We start from the raw sequence: 17,749 nt of genomic DNA, 5'->3' as shown, positions 1-17,749 counted from the left end.
CAGCTAATTTAGGATGATCAAGTTTGTGGGTTTCTGTGTTTGTCTGTGTTTTTAACCTTCTGAATTCCAGAATGTCCTCTCAAAAACAGGTTAAGGTATTAAATGCATGTACTGCGTTTTTTCTCCAAATCCTCCAGTGTTTTTGTTATTCTAATGTGTGTGTATGACATATAAAAAGATGAGAAAAAAAGAATAAAACTTAAGACAGCCTTTCTTTAAAAATATGGGTAAATAACTTTTCCTTTATGTCTTTTAATGACCTTTAATTCTTCTAACGATCCTAAGCGCTACTTTAACAACAGTAGAATTACTGTAGGGTAACAAAGTAAGGAGAATTATGATTTTCAGTTACAGTTCTAATAGAATAAAACTTGTTAACAATACTAATTTAGAATAAGCTCCCTCAGTGGTTTTCTTTTAACTGATTTTTTATTTGAAATCTTGGACTATGTTTCACATAAAAAACATTTTTTTTTTTCAGAAAGGGTATATGGACAGAACTCTGTTCTTTTTCTGACAGTTTTTCTTCTTTTGTTTTCATACCTTTGACCTTTGGTCTGGATTCATATCATGTGATTTCTGACCAATTAGAGATTTCCTAAAATACTATCAAAATTTTCATAAAGATATGTACATCTTCTGGGTTTTGCTAAAAAATCCAAGATACAAGTGTATGTTTCTAAACAGTTAGAAGGACCTGAGTGCTATTCTTTTCCTGAGGTTCAAAGGAAGACAACTGGGGAGTATGTCCTCTTTAAGAGATATACATGTGACAAAAAAGAACTGGAAATATTTTGAGATTAATCAAACTGTTCTTACCTCGTATTTCAACAATAGTCATCTTGACTCTAACAAAATAAAAAAGATTTATCTCCTCTGGAGTTTGAAGAGAAATGAGGAATTCATACTTCCTATGAAAAGTAAGAATCATCTTTAATTCTGAGGATCCAACTGTACAACAGTAAAAACTGATCTAATACTTCAGCTACTCTTCAAAGTAAACTGATTTTTTCTTAAGAAAGAAATTGAAGGATGCTAAGAACTTGGAGAAATTAAATTCTGTGAGATTTATGTCTGACTTCAAATTTATAGAAAATCAACGGCCAAGAAAAAGGCTGTATTTTAGGAATGGGGAGCAAATTTACATACTATTTATTTTTACATTAAACTCATGACTTTGGGTATATCACTGTACTTCAATATCCTTTGCAGTAAAAGGGATTATAAAGAGATACAGAGATAACATTGTGACAGAAAAACAACAGAAGGCAATAGAGAATTTACAGCAGAGGTACACAACTTGGTGACAGTGGATACTGACATGTTCCCAGCCTTAGCCTAATCAGTGGATTCAGAATGCAGGTTAGGAAAATATTTTTTTTGTAAGAAAGTGTTTTCTTACAAATAGCATGTTGTTCAGTTTGTAACTACATTCATTGCTTATGTTATACAACTGTGTCTGAATGTGTAAGCAGTTTAAAATTTGTTTGCTAATTCACTCTACACAGCTTAAAATTTGTTTGCCAATTCACTCTGCCTTTAAAAATACAGAAATCATTTTCTATTTCTCTCATTCCTTCTAAATAGCATGCCATAAAAGATAAACCTCCACAATAGTATAACCACAGGATAAAAATGGGAAAATATTTCATATTACTTACACTGATTTCAAGAGAATTCTCAGGTTTCCACAGTAAAACACACTCATTTGGAATTATTTGCAATATTTGTTAATTTATTCAAAACTTCTCTCTGAAATTCTATGTGCATGCACACATATGCACACACAATTTTAACAGATACAAATGCACTAAACTCTCAGAATTCCATAAATACCATTTCATATCCCCACTGCCTTGACACACTCATATGTAAATCCCATGCATAATTACCTCAACAGAAGAGCTTAAAAAATGAATGATCCACCCTGTTTGTTCTAAAAAGTCCAGATTTGGATGATATGGGTACAGATATCAAAAAAGTATTTGATATATATATATATATATATATATATATATATATCAAATATTAATATATTTTATATGAGTATTTTTCTGGAAAAGACTCTCGTTTATTTTCACAGTGATGTTGGTTTATTGGATATTGTTGGATATTTAAGGATGGAAATCTCAGATTCTGTAAACTTCTATACTCTATTTAACATGGGGATCCAGTGAGTAGGCCTAAAAGTCCTACTGCTATAGGCATATCACTATAAAGAATGGAATTAAACTACATTATATGATAAACCAGCTGCAATTAGGGCTAATCACTGATTTTTCCATCCAGGTCTGCTACAAGAAAGGCTGAGTTGTATTTCTATAGAACAGATTATCCTTCTTTGTTCACATCATCTTCACAGTAGAGATAGAAGGAGGAAGGACTCCTGTTCTTGAATCCAGCATATTAAGGAAGATGACGCTATACATGGATGAAATAATTAAGGCTGAATACATAAAACGCACTACATATTCTACCCTCCCTTCAATTAAGAGGTTTAACTTTAAGCTACGGAAGTATACTCCTACAAAAGATAACCCAAAATAACTATAAATCAACCTTGTGTATGTCAGGCTAAAAAAAAACATTTTAAAGAGAGTAAGGCATGATACGCCCTGTTTTTTAGTACAGTAATAGTAGCAACATAAAGGTGTTACTCCAAAACAGAATTTATGAACTACCTTCATTCATGTTTATATTTGGATTTAAATATTTTATAACATTCTATCTTCAATTAAAACACTCATTTATAATTTTCTTTCAAAATGGAAAACTACATTRCAAGAACAGATAAATTTTAAGGAAACTGAAGTAACTGAAATTAGAACACCAGTCAGGCTGAACCACATTTACTAAAAGAAAAGCGAAATCATCATCTTTGATATTTTCAGCTCTGCTAATGACACTAAAGGTTTTGCTGACAAATGTTAAGGAGTAAAYTTAACCTTTAACCCATGTGTAGTCACTAAAACTGTATTTCAAAAGCCTCAAAATACATCTTTTTCCCGTAACAACACTCTGCACCTTAATTATGCAGTAGCTACCRTAGTTGCTCTTCCATTTGCCTCACCTCATAATAATGATTAATCATTGCTTAGTTGCTACTTCTTCACCTTAACTGTGATTTCCAATAATTTGTGTTAGTTTGCCAGTAAATGCAGAGTCTTGCTTGAACTACAGATTTGGTAATGGCACATTTAATTATGACTCTAAATTATGGCTACATTTGAACAGATTCCCCGGAATGCCTTCAAAGCCAGGATGAAAGCATATTTTTCATCATCTGTGACAGCATTAGATGATCAATACACAGTGTCAGAGGTTCTTGATGCATTCTAGAGCCAGATTCAAAATCTAGGTTTACAGCAGCCATAAAAACAAATGAAAACAGACAAAGGATACATTCCTGAAAAGTCTAAATTATTTTTGTAGAGACTGTTTAATCTCTCCCTGAAATTTTCTAACTGTGGAGCTCAAGAAAGAGAAAAATAGTATCCCACGYTGTAAGCATAGAGTGTGGGTGTTATATGACAATTTCCTTATGGAAATTTGTCTTGACAATAGCAGAAAAAAAAAWTAGTTTACTTGCCACCAAATCAACATTTAATGCTCCTAAGAATTTCTTATGCACTACAAGCTATAAGATTCTGCTCAGAAAGAGGCACTCAATATACCTGTAAAATATAAATGAGATGTAGGCTTCTTACATTCACCTTTCTTCCAAAAGTTTCCTGTCTGCTCCTGATCAGTTACAAATTATCACTCTACTTTCTTTACATTACATCAAACATTTCAACTTAATATACATTAAATCAATAATATACATTTAACGCAAACAAGTTATCTGTACCTATTCCTTCTTTCGAAGAACAGGTATTTGATTTGACTAAACATTTTGAAGTTGACTTCTTGTCTGTCAGGCATACTTGCAGCTTTTTACTCATTTTCTCTGAGATTAATAAAAACTCTACAGGCTCCTTGTCCCCATAGCATGAAGTGAGACATATGGAAATGGACTCAGTAGGCTGAAATCAGAATATTCCTTGTGTGTCCAGACTAAAATGGAAATAAAAGTCCTGTTATACTCCAGAAAAGGTAACAGTTTTGGATTGAATTTTCAAAACCAGAACAGCAGTTTCTAATTTTATCTTCAAAGAAATGTTAGCAACTACATTCTGCCTATTAATGTGTATGACGACTTGCCACATTTCTAAGAAAGAATCTAAATATCGTTAACTAGATTAAACTCTAACTGACTGAGAATTAAAAAAAATATGTTTAGAATTATGGTGATTTTAAAATCTGATCTATGTCTTTGACAGCACTCAAAACACAGTAAGCTAGCCATAGTTACGTCTTATCCCTCTCTAGTAGTCCAACAGTCCTCTATATCTTCTAGGAGATGAAGGGGTGGCAATTACGGCCAGAATTTTATGACTCAGTGATCTATGCATACATTTGGGATGTGCATGGAACTGGTTCATACATAACCAAGTGCTCCACTGGGAAATCTCTGAGGTGTCTTCTCTGGATTACCCTGTATCGCGGAAATTTGGACACTATCTTAAGAGGCAAGAGAACAAGAAAGGCTGGTATATGCTGACCTACAGCAATGGAGGAGTGTTGCCTTATTACAAACTCGTATTAGAGCTGGACACGATGCTCTATCAGAATCGTGTTCTATCCAGCCCCATTAAGCTAATAAAAGAGTTTAGCCTCGTATCACATGCATATATTTCTCATATCACATGAAAATATTCTAGTCACTAGCATCTCAGATAAAGGAATGTGATTTTTTGGAAGAATTACTTCCTCTGAAAATTCAGTCCAATGAGATGGTTCAGAGTTTTGAATCACAAGTCAGATAGGCACACAAATTCCTTGTGAAAAAGAGCATAACATTGCTCATTTGCTTTGTGCGCTGACTTGTGTGAATGCCATTCATAAMGGCATACATTTCTCCATATGTTTTGAAAAAAGCTTAGATGTATAGTTTTACTGGGGACAAGACACCGAGTAGTTAAGCCCTTCAACGCTCATTCAAGTCTTCATTTGGAATCCAGTCTACCATTATGCTTAGTTTTAGCGTTTTCTTTCAGAGGACAACCTTTCTCTTTATATGTTGTACAAAGGCTATTAAAAATATAAAAATATTCCAAAATTCAAATAGCTATATTCAATAGCTATTTTAATTATTAATATTAACTCAATATACCAGCTGTATTCAAATAGCTGTTGAAGTGATTAGCTTCAAGAGCTAGCCAAAGCGGTTTCAACTAGAAGTTTTTAGATGGAATAATGCTTTTTCAACCAAAGAGAGAAGCTCCATTAAGCCCTATCAATTTAACTAGTCCAGAGTGCAGTCTTTCATTCTACACAGAGAGAAGACCAATATTGAAAATACGACTTTTTCATTAATTTTAATTTCAGTTATAAGAAAACATTCACTGTTTTGTTTTCACTTTAATGTGGAAGAAAGACCTCAAAGTCATCACGAAGTAAATTCTCACTCTTTGACCAACTCTGGTTACTAGTCAATGGAGTGCTGCAGATSTATAAAATTACTTGTGAAGCGGATGCCAGAAGAGGTTTTAAAAGCTTCCTTGCTGACTGGGTCAGCCTGTAAAAATGATTTCATTATATTTGAAACTGTACTATATTTTCAACTATTTGGTGTGCTGACTGCCTCAAGGAAGTGAGGGAGGAACATATTATTTAAGAATTATTGTAATGGTTAAAGATAGATGAGATATTTCTCAAAGTCTCAAATGGTAGTTAGATACTTGAAATTCCTTTGAAACTCTTACCATTAAGATTTCTTTGAATTTTATAAACATAAAAAAARTACTTCTCAATGGCCCTCTTTAACTGTATTTCCCTTTGCTTTTTTATCTACCTTTGAAAGAGTTTAGTGGAAACTAATCTCAGCATGATCATGAAAGGACCTGTTCAACCTGGACATTTTACACTCAGATGACAACAAAATCAAGAGCACTTCTTCCAAACACGCATAGCTATTATATTGACTGGTCTTAAGAAAGTTCTGAAGGSTATTTATATCCCCTAGGAAAGTGTTAGTCTTATGCAGGGGCTTGAAACTACCTAAAGAGGAATGACAAATAAATGACAGCTGACTCAAAGGAGTCATATGTTGGGAGAAGGCTAAGGGAGCAGTAAGAAGAATTTCTGGAATGGTGATGTTCATAGTAAGCAATTTCTGCACAGACAGTGGTGCTTTAGTGATGCTGCGCCAGAAGAATGAAAGAGGAATCTGCTCTGTACTGTCTGACCACACTACACTGYGGGCAGAATCTTTATCAGACTAGATACTTACAATTGAATGTGATTACTGTGTACAAGGAGAAAAAATTAATAAAAAGAATTCCCAAGCAATTAAGTAAACAGAAAAAAAAATCCAGTAATGCAAACGGTTCGTAGCCTCCCATGAGTTCTCCTTCACAAAAATGTATTTCAAACATTTTAAAYAACTTATGTTTTGGTTGCAATTCTTCCTAAAAAACTGCAAATACTGCATACTTGATACAGCAGCAACAAAGTCCAGGTACTCAGAATAACAAAGTGTCAGAATTAATGTAAAGTCACCTGCTTCATAGGCACAGTTTATATAAAAACATTACAAGTGTGTGGGAGCCCATGGATGTGTAAATAAAGAATAAATCAGATTTTGAAGGTTAATGTGTCCTTTAAATAAATAGCAGAATTTGGGCGATCTCTTCTCTTCTGGTTTGCACTGATGGCGATATCTCATAGTTATGAAGATGGATAAGCATGCTAAGGGAGTAATCATCCATGTAAATTTGTCTGACATCAACATGAAGTGAAAAGAGGGAGGCAAACCAAGCTTCTGCTTTCAATAAAAAATAAATAAGGTGTTAGAGCAGTGCATTTGTCAATATTCAGGCACAGGGAGTGTAAGATGTAAAAAGTCAAAGTGCTAAATGCAGCAGTCCTTCATCACACAGAAATCCCACTGAGGACAGTGGAAGTCTTGCTTGATGAAAGGCTGATRAATTTCTCCCAGAGACAGGATAAAAGGAACAGTGGTTATTTCAGCTTGTTTCATATTGTCATATTGAAACATAAATGGGTGAATTTCAAGCACAGTAGGAGAGCAACAGAAAAACTATAGCTTCAGCAAATTGCTAAGCAACATTCCAGTGCCTGAAAGTTCCGCTTACAGAATCACAGAATGGCTGAGGTTGGAAGGGACCTCTGGAGACCATCTAGTCCAACCCCACCTGCTCAAGCAGGGTCACCTACAGCAGATATCCAGGACTGTGTCCAGACAGCTTTTTAATAYCTCCAAGAATGGAGGCGTGCAGATGGAGGCCATCTAGTGTGGCTAATGGGAAAATGGTTAGAGAGCTCACAGACATACTTAATATCTCATTTTGTTTAGGCAACATTTTAGGCAATATTTTTTGAGAACATCCTAAAGAAAGATCCTTGCAYATATCTGATGCATCTTACAGTTTAAAACTCTGAATATATAGACCATAAATAACTTAAGGGTTGGTACAAGAAAGTCGATGCAACAAAAAAGTTTAACATCAAATTCTTCTGACTTTGGAATTCTAAAATTTGTTCAACTTTGGTAGCAGATTGTGTGTGTTGCATTCCATAGCAGAAACACAAATCTATAGCTAAATGATAGCTATAGGGTAGGGTTGATAGGGTTCCAACTACTTGCATGCCAGTCCTTTGATATGTATTTCTCTTTYGTTAGCAGTAAAATGATTCAGACGTTAAATGATGAATGATATTATTCTATCTGCAGTCCCATGTTCTGTTATGGAYTCCTTAGACAGTTAATACCTTGAACTTCCTAAAGCGCTTATCAGACGGTTTTTATTGCTGATAGCTTGTTTGAGCTGTATTCTCCTTCTGTAGTCATCGTTGTTTTGATTACCTTTTTTAAACTCAGTTTTATACGACAGTAAGAAGCATGGCTTCTACACAGCAATAATCACTATTTACCTTAGTGGTCAATAAGTGTGACATGCATGCCGTCATACGGACGGTCATACTTTTCATATTTTAAAATTCTATTTAAAACTGTCATGTACCTTTATATACTTTAACATAAATAAAGTAGAATGGAATGCATGCCTAATTCTGACATCCAAGGACTAGTTAACTGTTACATGAGTAAAATGCTAATTTAAATTCTCCAAGAGAGGCTAGCACCACCTGAAGTGACTTACTCTCAGTTAAGGTAGTAAAGATGTTAGCTGAACACATATCATGCTAGGCTTCCCTACATCAGACTGGAATCTTCAATTTTGAATTCTTCAAGTTAATGCTCCGATTTTATCAACATTTCCCAAATGCTATGCTTGGCCAAAGCGATCAAGTCCACTTTGACCTACCTCAAAACATCTTTTTGTTTTGAAAGTAGCTACTGTTTGGCTTTCCTATGAGAATATTCATCTTCCTACAAAAGGTTCTCTGCTATTTGTGGCTAAATCTTTCTAGTTTATGAAGACCTATCCTCATACTACTGTCTTTTACCCACTCACAGGTCTTCTTCCCTTTCTGCCGTCTGGCTGAGATTAGACAACAAATTCAAAAGTCTTCTCTGTAAGAGAACACAGATGCACAAGAAGTACAATCACATAAACTTTGTTTTCTAAAGAAATATGGACCCAATCCTATAAGTTTACCATATTCCAATTCTGAATTCATTTTAGAAGAGTAGTTATTATGCTTTATGCATTAGGAAGTAAAGACTCAATCTGAAAGAAAAGAATCAATATAAACTAAACTTTCGCAGAGTAAATTAAAAATGTTGAGAAAACTGTGATATTCATTATCAAAGGTTGACTACATTGTAAAACTTCTAAAACTTCACAGTTTAGATTCAACTATACTGCATTTTGCAAATACAGATTACAGAAATCTCACTTTTTCTGTGTGTCTGCTTCTTGCTTCAGTTAATATCAGAAAGAACCAATAGACTTATCTTTCAAGTTTTAAATAAAGTTTGATTGAGGTTGAGCACTCATAAGATTGTGGGAAGGGAAGTTTTGATTTGGTTAATTATTCTTTCTCAGAAGAACTTTTCCTTTTCTAATAGAAGTGTGTAAGAGTACTCCACAGGACCAAAAAAAAAAAAAAAAAAAAAAAAAAAAAAAAAAGTCTAGAAAACCACCTGAAGAAAACACTCCTAGTGACTTGTGCTGGCAGGTGTTTTATAGTATCAAATAATTCCAAGTATATTTCAGTTAGATAAAGAGTTGTCAGAAAAGACAGAAGGAGAATCTGAATTGCTGGGACAGAAGATGTGGAAGGACTGCCCTGTGTAACTGCACCAAAATGCTCCCATACGACAAAATACTGTATAAGTAAATGAATTCGTGTGTAAATTTATGAACTCATGAAAAGGAAAAATATTTTTGCGGCATCAGCCTGCTCAAACAACTCATGGGCCATCTGTGCCAGGAAATCATCCTTACTATTTGGCTTTTTAAAATAACTTGCAAAAATCTGTCATGTATCATCTGATCAGTCCTCTTTTCAGTACACATCATTGTTACTATTTCTTTTAGGACCATATATAGCAACACATTTTTTTAAAAATTATGTCTGCAAAAGTCGTAATATTTCCTTCGCTGTCAAATAGTTATTACACARCTTACAGAACTTGGGCCTTCTTGCCTGTGCGGGTGCTGCCTAAGCAGTTAGTAAAGGAAAGCAGGCACAACCCTCACCTTTTAATTCACCACTATTCACATCTAAGATGATTCATGACATCCATCTTACTGACATATTTGAAGTATGAGAAACTTGTATCAGTTATGTTGACATTAATCACATAAATCTGGCTTTGAATACTGCCTGAAGTAGCATGGTAGGAGCGGGGTGAGGACTGGCATGCATGTCACACAGAACAGGCCACTGCCATGGGAGGATGTTCATCACTGCTGTGTGATAGTGCGTGCTGGGATTTGCTTTAGAGCAGTCATTATCTTGTCTGGAAAAAGATGCCCCAAACAGAGTGAATCCCGAGTTATGTGTACACCACCAAATAGACTCCTCATTCCAACTTCTTTGCAAAGCAGCTCTGAAACTTACTCACATACATCTCTGTCTATGGGTGTTACAGGTCCTCAAGAGAGTAAGAGGGACATACAGAGGATATATGGGCAAGACTGTTTTCTGTTTATAATCCAAGGTATAAGGAGTTAAAGCGAGACAATGAAGAAAAAAAATAAGCTATTCTTACTCGTTTTTTTTATGTGGRTGCCATGGTTACTTCCAAACAGTCGTATGAATCTGTCTAATAGCCATTATGTGAGAGAACCTATATATATGGCTGAGCAAAAAGAAAAACAAAAAAAGATCCCAGGTGCTATCTAAATTAAACCAACTTCACATATTACAATAACTTAAAAAGTATTTACCATATAAATAATCTAGTCCTTAGGACTAATGCGTAGACAGACAATCAAAACACTATATGGTGTACACATAGATGATAATGTTACACWGAAAAAATCAGGCAGTGTTATAATTGCAAAAACAGTTACTCAATACACTGCTAAAAACTGTTATTCATCCACTCAGTATTTAGTAAGACAGAATGGAAACAGTGAGTTACAACATTGATTTCACAATTATACTTCTGATTTGGTGTACAATAAAAGAACATTTTATATTTTGAAAATATTTCTTACCCTTTTCGGTTATACCAATAAATGTCCCGTTGATGCTATGTGTTGTGTTAATTATTTGGTAGCTTTGAGTATCATAATATACAAAGAAGACTTGCAATTACCCTAAGCAGTTGAAATATATCTAAAAATTATTAGATGCTTAAACTACAGGAAAAAACATCCATTAACCTAATTAGAAGTAAACCAAAGAGCAAAAAGATGCACACTGAAGAGAGAAAGTGACTAGGTTACTCTYCGCAATGATGTTTCCTGCTGAGTGTTAATTTGACAAGACTTAAAAGTTTAAGTTAAATTGGAAGAAAACGCATGCTAGTTCCACTTCCACGTGTGTATATATCTGCAATTCCTGGAAAACATATAGCTCACTTTGCGTTGATTCTAAGACACTTGAATGAGTGTGAATAACAGACACATGAATAAAGTGTGAATGAGTAACCTGCTAATTTTCTAATGATGAATATGTAAAACTTCTAATGTTGATAATATTGTATCTATACACCCAATCCTGCTGTTGCAGCCTAGGGATTCTGTGTTCCCATCTCATTAAATCTGGTRTAGGACTGGCATGTTACATACTGATTCTGAAAGTATTTCTGCACACAAGGAGCTTCATTTCTGTAAACAACATCATTATATCAGCTCAGAGGCATAGTCTATACTAAAGGAGAATTTACAGCACTGGGAGTAGCAGAATCTTCTCCACCGTGAGCCAACYGACAGACGAGGTCAGTGCAACAGATCCACACAGGAACCACTACTTAGCTATTATGGAGACTGCTGGGGTAGATGTAACTGATAAATTTAAGAATAGAAATCACAGTGATTTCTGCATTTGTATTTGCACAGACTACAGTAGCCTGTCTGCTGATGACTATACTTTCCATCATATTCTGCTGTATTTCATYGAAGATGGGTTTGGTTGCATGGTATTTACTTTGTATGCATATTGTGAAAGCTAGAATAATTCTTTTTTACACTGTGAATATTTGACTCAGTAAATATTTATTATGCCATTTTTTTTTTTAATTTTCAGTAATCCTATCTAGCAGAGCCTGTAAATACTTCAGAATAGAATGGCTTCTAACAGTAAGCCCAACTCCAGACTCACATTATATACACACTTGTGTACTAGTGCAGTYACGTTAGTTTTTAAGGGTTCATTTGACTTTAACTGGACAGATCTTGGTTTTATGCTTCCTAAGGCATGAAAAATGCTCCCAAACATTTCAGCATATTTTTTATTATATGCAGAAAAAAAAGCAAAGTAAAACAAAACAATTACTTWTTCAATGTAAAGTTTTGCCTTGGACTGAAGCATGTTTTCCTTTCTAAAGCACCTCATCTTTATGGAAAAAATAGAAAAAAAAGAAAGACTTAGAGTTCAAAATGTTATCTCTATTCATTAAATTTCATGAATATCCTGATTGTGCTATGGCACAATGTGCTATAGCAGTTTCATAAATACTTTCTTTAAACAGATGGACCAATACAACTCACATTCATACTTTTCCAATCAAGAGCGTTTAAACTGCTGGCTTAAACTCACAAGATGAAGCATATTCCACACATAACACACAGAGAACTAACTTTTCTAAGAAACTACACGAACAAACTTAACTGAATGAATAGCGTAATATTCTAATATGTTTAAGTAAAAATGAGCAAAATCTCTGTTTTTTTGCCTGATACGTTTCATTGATTTTTAATGAAATTATAARTTTATGGAATTATAAAGGGTTAGCAGATGTTTAATAACCCAGTCAAATAATTAACTGTTATTTTCTGATTTGCTAAATGAGGCAGCATGGTAGATTTTAGTTAAACAGCTTATTATTTAATTGCACTCAGAATGAGTTAACCCTTTTATGATATACTAGATATGCTCTATTGAAATGATGACAGCTTATCTGAAGTTACCTTTGTAATAGTAGGGGAAGAGATTAAAGTAGGCAGGATGAACTATTGAACCTTGAACTATTTCTAAATCACTGCTCAAGTATACGTCAGACCCTCAATATCCAGATTCTGAGCATCACTACATGCAATATTTCATAGATCAAAATCATCCTTCAAATGGCCATATAAGGTTGAAGGAAAAAGATGGTTCTAACCACCTCCTGAGCCGAGTTGCCTACATCTATGTACACAAGCATCCTTGCACTGCCACAGGGACAGAAAGAGATTTGGAAGAGATTTTGGAACATTTCTTACAACTTTCATTTTTGAAAACAAACCCCCAAAAATCTATTTTATTTTCAGAAGATTGGAACAACAGATTTTAATGTAAATGGCTGCAATATTGCTCTCAAAGTCACTTTCCTGCCTATGGGAAGAAAACAAAATTCTCAAGAGCTTTCCAAACAGTGACCTGGGGAGATAACTGGGAAGGGGGAAGACAAGGACACTGAGTTGTTTGGTTCACCAGAGGACCTGCAGGCTAGCTATCTTTCCATTATCTAAGCCAAATCTCAGACAAAAATATGATCCTCAATACCACGCCTTGATGACAGATCAATACTTGAGTAAACCAACAAACTCCAGCCATTTTGTAAATTCCAGATGAATATTCTCTCTGCAACAATGAAGGGAAGTTAGCACAGATGTTAAAGACAGGCAGCTAGCAAGATGATAAACTCTGTTTCAAGTCTTTAAAAACATACTATTTTTTAATTTTGATCGTGGAAAAAAAAACAGTATTTCGCTTTTTCTAAATCTTTTGAAAAACATCTGTTTCCACCCTCAAAGTGTCACCCCCCTCTCCCCCCCAAAATAAAAGACAGAGGAGGGAGCAAAAACAAATTAGGAATAACTGTTTTTTTCCTTTGTGGCTGTCCTGGAGATCCAGCAGTATAAAACTCCACTGCTAACCAGGTCCCTTAAAACTGCTTAGAAAACTTTGTTTTCTTTTATAAATATTTTCCAGAYGATGGCTTTCCAATAAAGTGCTGTGTTGCAGTGAATATCATATCATTTCCATACAGCAAGGTCACTGATAGAGATGTACATGCGTAATAAAAAAATACAAACTTCTTGCACACACAGAACTTTAAACTCATGTCTGATTTACTGTGCCCTACAGCCTCCAGGCCTTCTTCAGCATTACTACTTACCAGCTTTTTGTTCCATCCTTGAACAAAGCTTTTACGATTCTTTCCTTCAGTTTGTCTGACTTCAGGTATAACCAATTAGAAATACGTAAGAGAAAAGTTATTTCAGTAGTTTATTCCCTTCCTTGATCTTTTAGGGATTAGTTCTGAGGTGACCAACTATCCCTTCATGTACTAGGAAAATTGATCTATTGGCATGAAGTACTACTTTGAATTATGCAATTTTGTTTGCAGTTCAGGTTTTTACCAGAACGTTTATATGAAATATGTAGTAATTAACTATGCTTCTCCTCTTCAGAAATAACAATAAGCAGCTTAATCCATATTTTAATGGAGATAAAGAAGATGTAAAAAGAAGGAATATGTTCTACATCTTTCACTGTTTAGACACTTTCTTACGGATAAAGCATCACCTAACAGGAAAGGTCACATTCCCAAATTCCATTATACACAAACTCCAGTGAGCTCTCCCCAACCTCACTCACTCTGATTTCATCTTTCAAATGCCTGAAAAATACTCATAGAGAAATATCCTGTAAGTCAATTGATTTCCTGACAGAGAAATTCCTTCTTCTATAKGCTCCAAAATGACAATGCTGATAATACAATATTACGAACAAAGGCTTTAATCTTTACCTTATATGATTAGACAACATTCAATATTACTTTTAACTCTCAAATATCAAGGGAGCATTTTGCATAGGGCACAGAAGTGTTCTTGTGTGGGATGAAGAAGGAAATGGAGGAGGCAGAGCATTCTCAGGGGAAGGAAAGACATGATTGGAAAGAATGACCTTCTGTATTTTTGAACAGTAAGCACAGTGTCACTTCTGGCATTTCCAGTGTGGAAAATAGAAAATCAAGTTCATACGCTGCTACTTGAAACCTCATAAGGGATAAAGAGTCATGAAGTTAGAGCCTTATGCTCCTGTCTAAAGAAGAAYGTAAACTGAACTCAGATAATACCTCTTGCACTACTCAGTAATCATTCCTGTCTGAGTCCATTATCTATGAGAGGCAAAACACATCTATTCAGCCTTCATATCATGACCCATAGCTTAAAGTCAGATTCTGATCACAGAGATTGTCATTCATGAGTCTGAACTGGTGATTCTTGGACCAGTATACTCACTGGCCATGCAACTTACTTTTTTGTTGTAGTTTTGAAGTCAATTTATCACTGCCAGCTGCATCTGGAAGCACTGGGAGGAACTTCAAGCATGTGAATTCCTTTGCCTTCTCCTTTCTGCAGCTGATCTTTATTCTGCAATGATAGAATGAATAGAATGATAAGTGAAAGAAAAAGTGAAGAAATTTTATCAATTATTATAAAATGACCTCTGCTCAACTTAATGAATTTAATTAAACCAGTCAATACCAATTATTTTGGAAATGAACTGATGCATAGAAAATGGAAGAGACTTGTCAGCACATCAGATAGAACACCACATTGTATTACTCAAACTCTTATTTAAGTCACTTCCCACATTTGTAGGAAATAATTTCATCAAATCTTTCTAGRATTTCTTTTATAGCTTGCATTTACATGCTTTGAAAAATAATCTWTCACATTATGCTTTTCCCATTTTTCCTGTTAAAACACAAGAGCTAAACATAGCTTAACCAACTTAAAACATCAAATTTTATAATAACCCTAACAGCAAGCAATTTAGACATTAGAAGTCTAAATTTAAATAATGCTACTTAGTGTTTTAAAGTTTTAGTTTTACTGCACTAAAGCTAATACTTACAGTTCAGAAGTTTTGATGAGTAGTTGACAAAATTAAACTACTTTTTAACCTCGCTGCCAATAGTAGTCGTAATCGTACAAACTGTCCCTTAGCACCATAAAAGCCTCTGCAGAGAGCTCTTTCAGCCAATGTTTCTGTAGCCTTTACTGATACTCCAAGCTAACAACATCAAAACCAACTTCTGTATGCCTGCAGAGACAGCAGTTGGATTCCTTGGCTGTGCTGGTGACACACTGTAAGTTTGAAAGATCCTAGATTCTCTTATGTATTTGTGTACCTTCACTCACCTATGCCCAGTAAATTGTTATCAGCCATACTGTCCTGGTTGTGAAGTCTGACACACTAATCCTCAAAAACCGCTAAATGGCTACAGTGACACAGATCAGTTAAGGTTCATTTAAACTAACAAATGTGGGCCCGCTGCTGAATGGGGTGGGGGCCCTGGTGACAAGGGATACAGAGGAGGCAGAGTTACTGAATGCCTTCTTTGCTTCAGTCTTCACTGCTAAGGGCATCCCCCAGGAATTCCACACCCTGGAGAGGAGAGAGAAAGTCTGAAGAAAGGAGGACTTTCCTTCGGTTGAGGAGGGTAGAACTAGAGATGATCAGGGCAAGCCTGACACCCACAAATCCATGGGCACGGACGGGATGCACTCACGGGTACTGAGGGAGCTGGCGGATGTTGCTGCCAGGCCGCTCTCCATCATCTTTGAAATGTCACRGARAACWGGAGAGGTGCCTGAGGAYTGGAAGAAAGCCAATGTCACTCCAGTCTTCAAGAAGGGCAAGAAGGAGGACCCAGGCAACTACAGGCCGGTCAGCCTCACCTCCATCCCTGGAAAGGTGACGGAACAGCTCATTCTGGATGTCATCTCCAGGCATATGGAGGAATATTGTACATTCAGCAGTGGGCCCACATTTTCCCTAGTCTCTCTTTTGCTACTGATGTATTTGAAGAAGCCCTTGTTGTCCTTGACATGCCTTTCCAGAAGGTGATCAGGAGTAGTCAGCACGGACTCACCAAGGGGAAATCCTGCTCAACCCACCTGATAGCCTTCTATCATGGAATGAGTGGCTGGGTAGATGAGGGAAGAGCACTGGACGTTGTGTACATTGACTTCAGCAMGGCTTCTGACACTGTCTCCCATAACATCCTGCTAGATAAGCTCAGGAAGCGTGGGTTAGAYGAGTGGACAGTGAGATGGATTGAGGACTGGCTGAAAGGCAGAGCTCAGAGGGTCGTCATCAGTGGCGTGGAGTCCAGTTGGAGGCCTGTGGCTAGTGGCGTCCCCCAGGGCTCAGTCCTGGGTCCCGTTCTGTTCAACGTCTTCATCARTGACCTGGATGAGGGGACGGAGTGCCTCCTCAGCAAGTTTGCTGATGACACCAAGGTGCGAGGAGGGGCTGACACACCTGAGGGCTGTGCTGCCATTCAGAGAGACCTGGACAGGCTGGAGAGCTGGGCGGAGAGGAACCTCCTGAGGTTCAACAAGGGCAAGTGCAGGGTTCTGCACCTAGGGACAAATAACCCTAGGCACCAGTACAAGCTGGGGGCTGACCTGCTGGAGAGCAGCTCTGCAGAGAAGGACCTGGGAGTGCTGGTGGATGACAAGTTGACCATGAGCCACCAATGTGCCCTTGTGGCCAAGAAGGCCAATGGTATCCTGGGGTCATTGGCAAGACTGTTGCCAGCAGGTCGAAGGAGGTGATCCTGCCCCTCTACTCAGCCCTGGGRAGGCCTCAGCTCGAGTACTGCGTCCAGCTCTGGGCTCCCCAGGACAAGAGAGACATGGAGCTCCTGGAGACAGTCCAGCGTAGGGCTACAAAGATGATCAGAGGGCTGGAGCACCTGCCCTGTGAGGAACGKCTGCGAGAGCTGGGCCTCTTCGGCCTGGGGAAGAGAAGACTGAGGGGGGATCTTATCAATGTGGATAAGTACCTGAAGGGAGGGTGTCAGGGGGACGGGGACAAACTCTTTTCAGTTGTCCCATGTGACAGGACAAGAGGCAATGGGCAAAAATTGAAGCACAGGAAGTTCCGCTTGAACGTGAGGGGGAATTTCTTCCCTGGGAGAGTGATAGAGCCCTGGAAGAGGTTGCCCAGAGAGGTTGTGGAGTCTCCTCGGGAGATCTTCAAGGCCCGCCTGGATGCAACCTTGTCTAACATGCTCTAAGTGACCCTGCTTGAGCAGGGA

The sequence above is a fragment of the Rhea americana genome, unplaced genomic scaffold (assembly GCF_003343005.1).
Source record: "Rhea americana isolate MKP2758 unplaced genomic scaffold, rheAme1 scaffold_86, whole genome shotgun sequence".
In the NCBI taxonomy this organism is placed as follows: Eukaryota; Metazoa; Chordata; class Aves; order Rheiformes; family Rheidae; genus Rhea; species Rhea americana.
The sequence above is the reverse complement of the archived record's forward strand: the minus strand, read 5'-3'. Positions refer to the sequence as shown.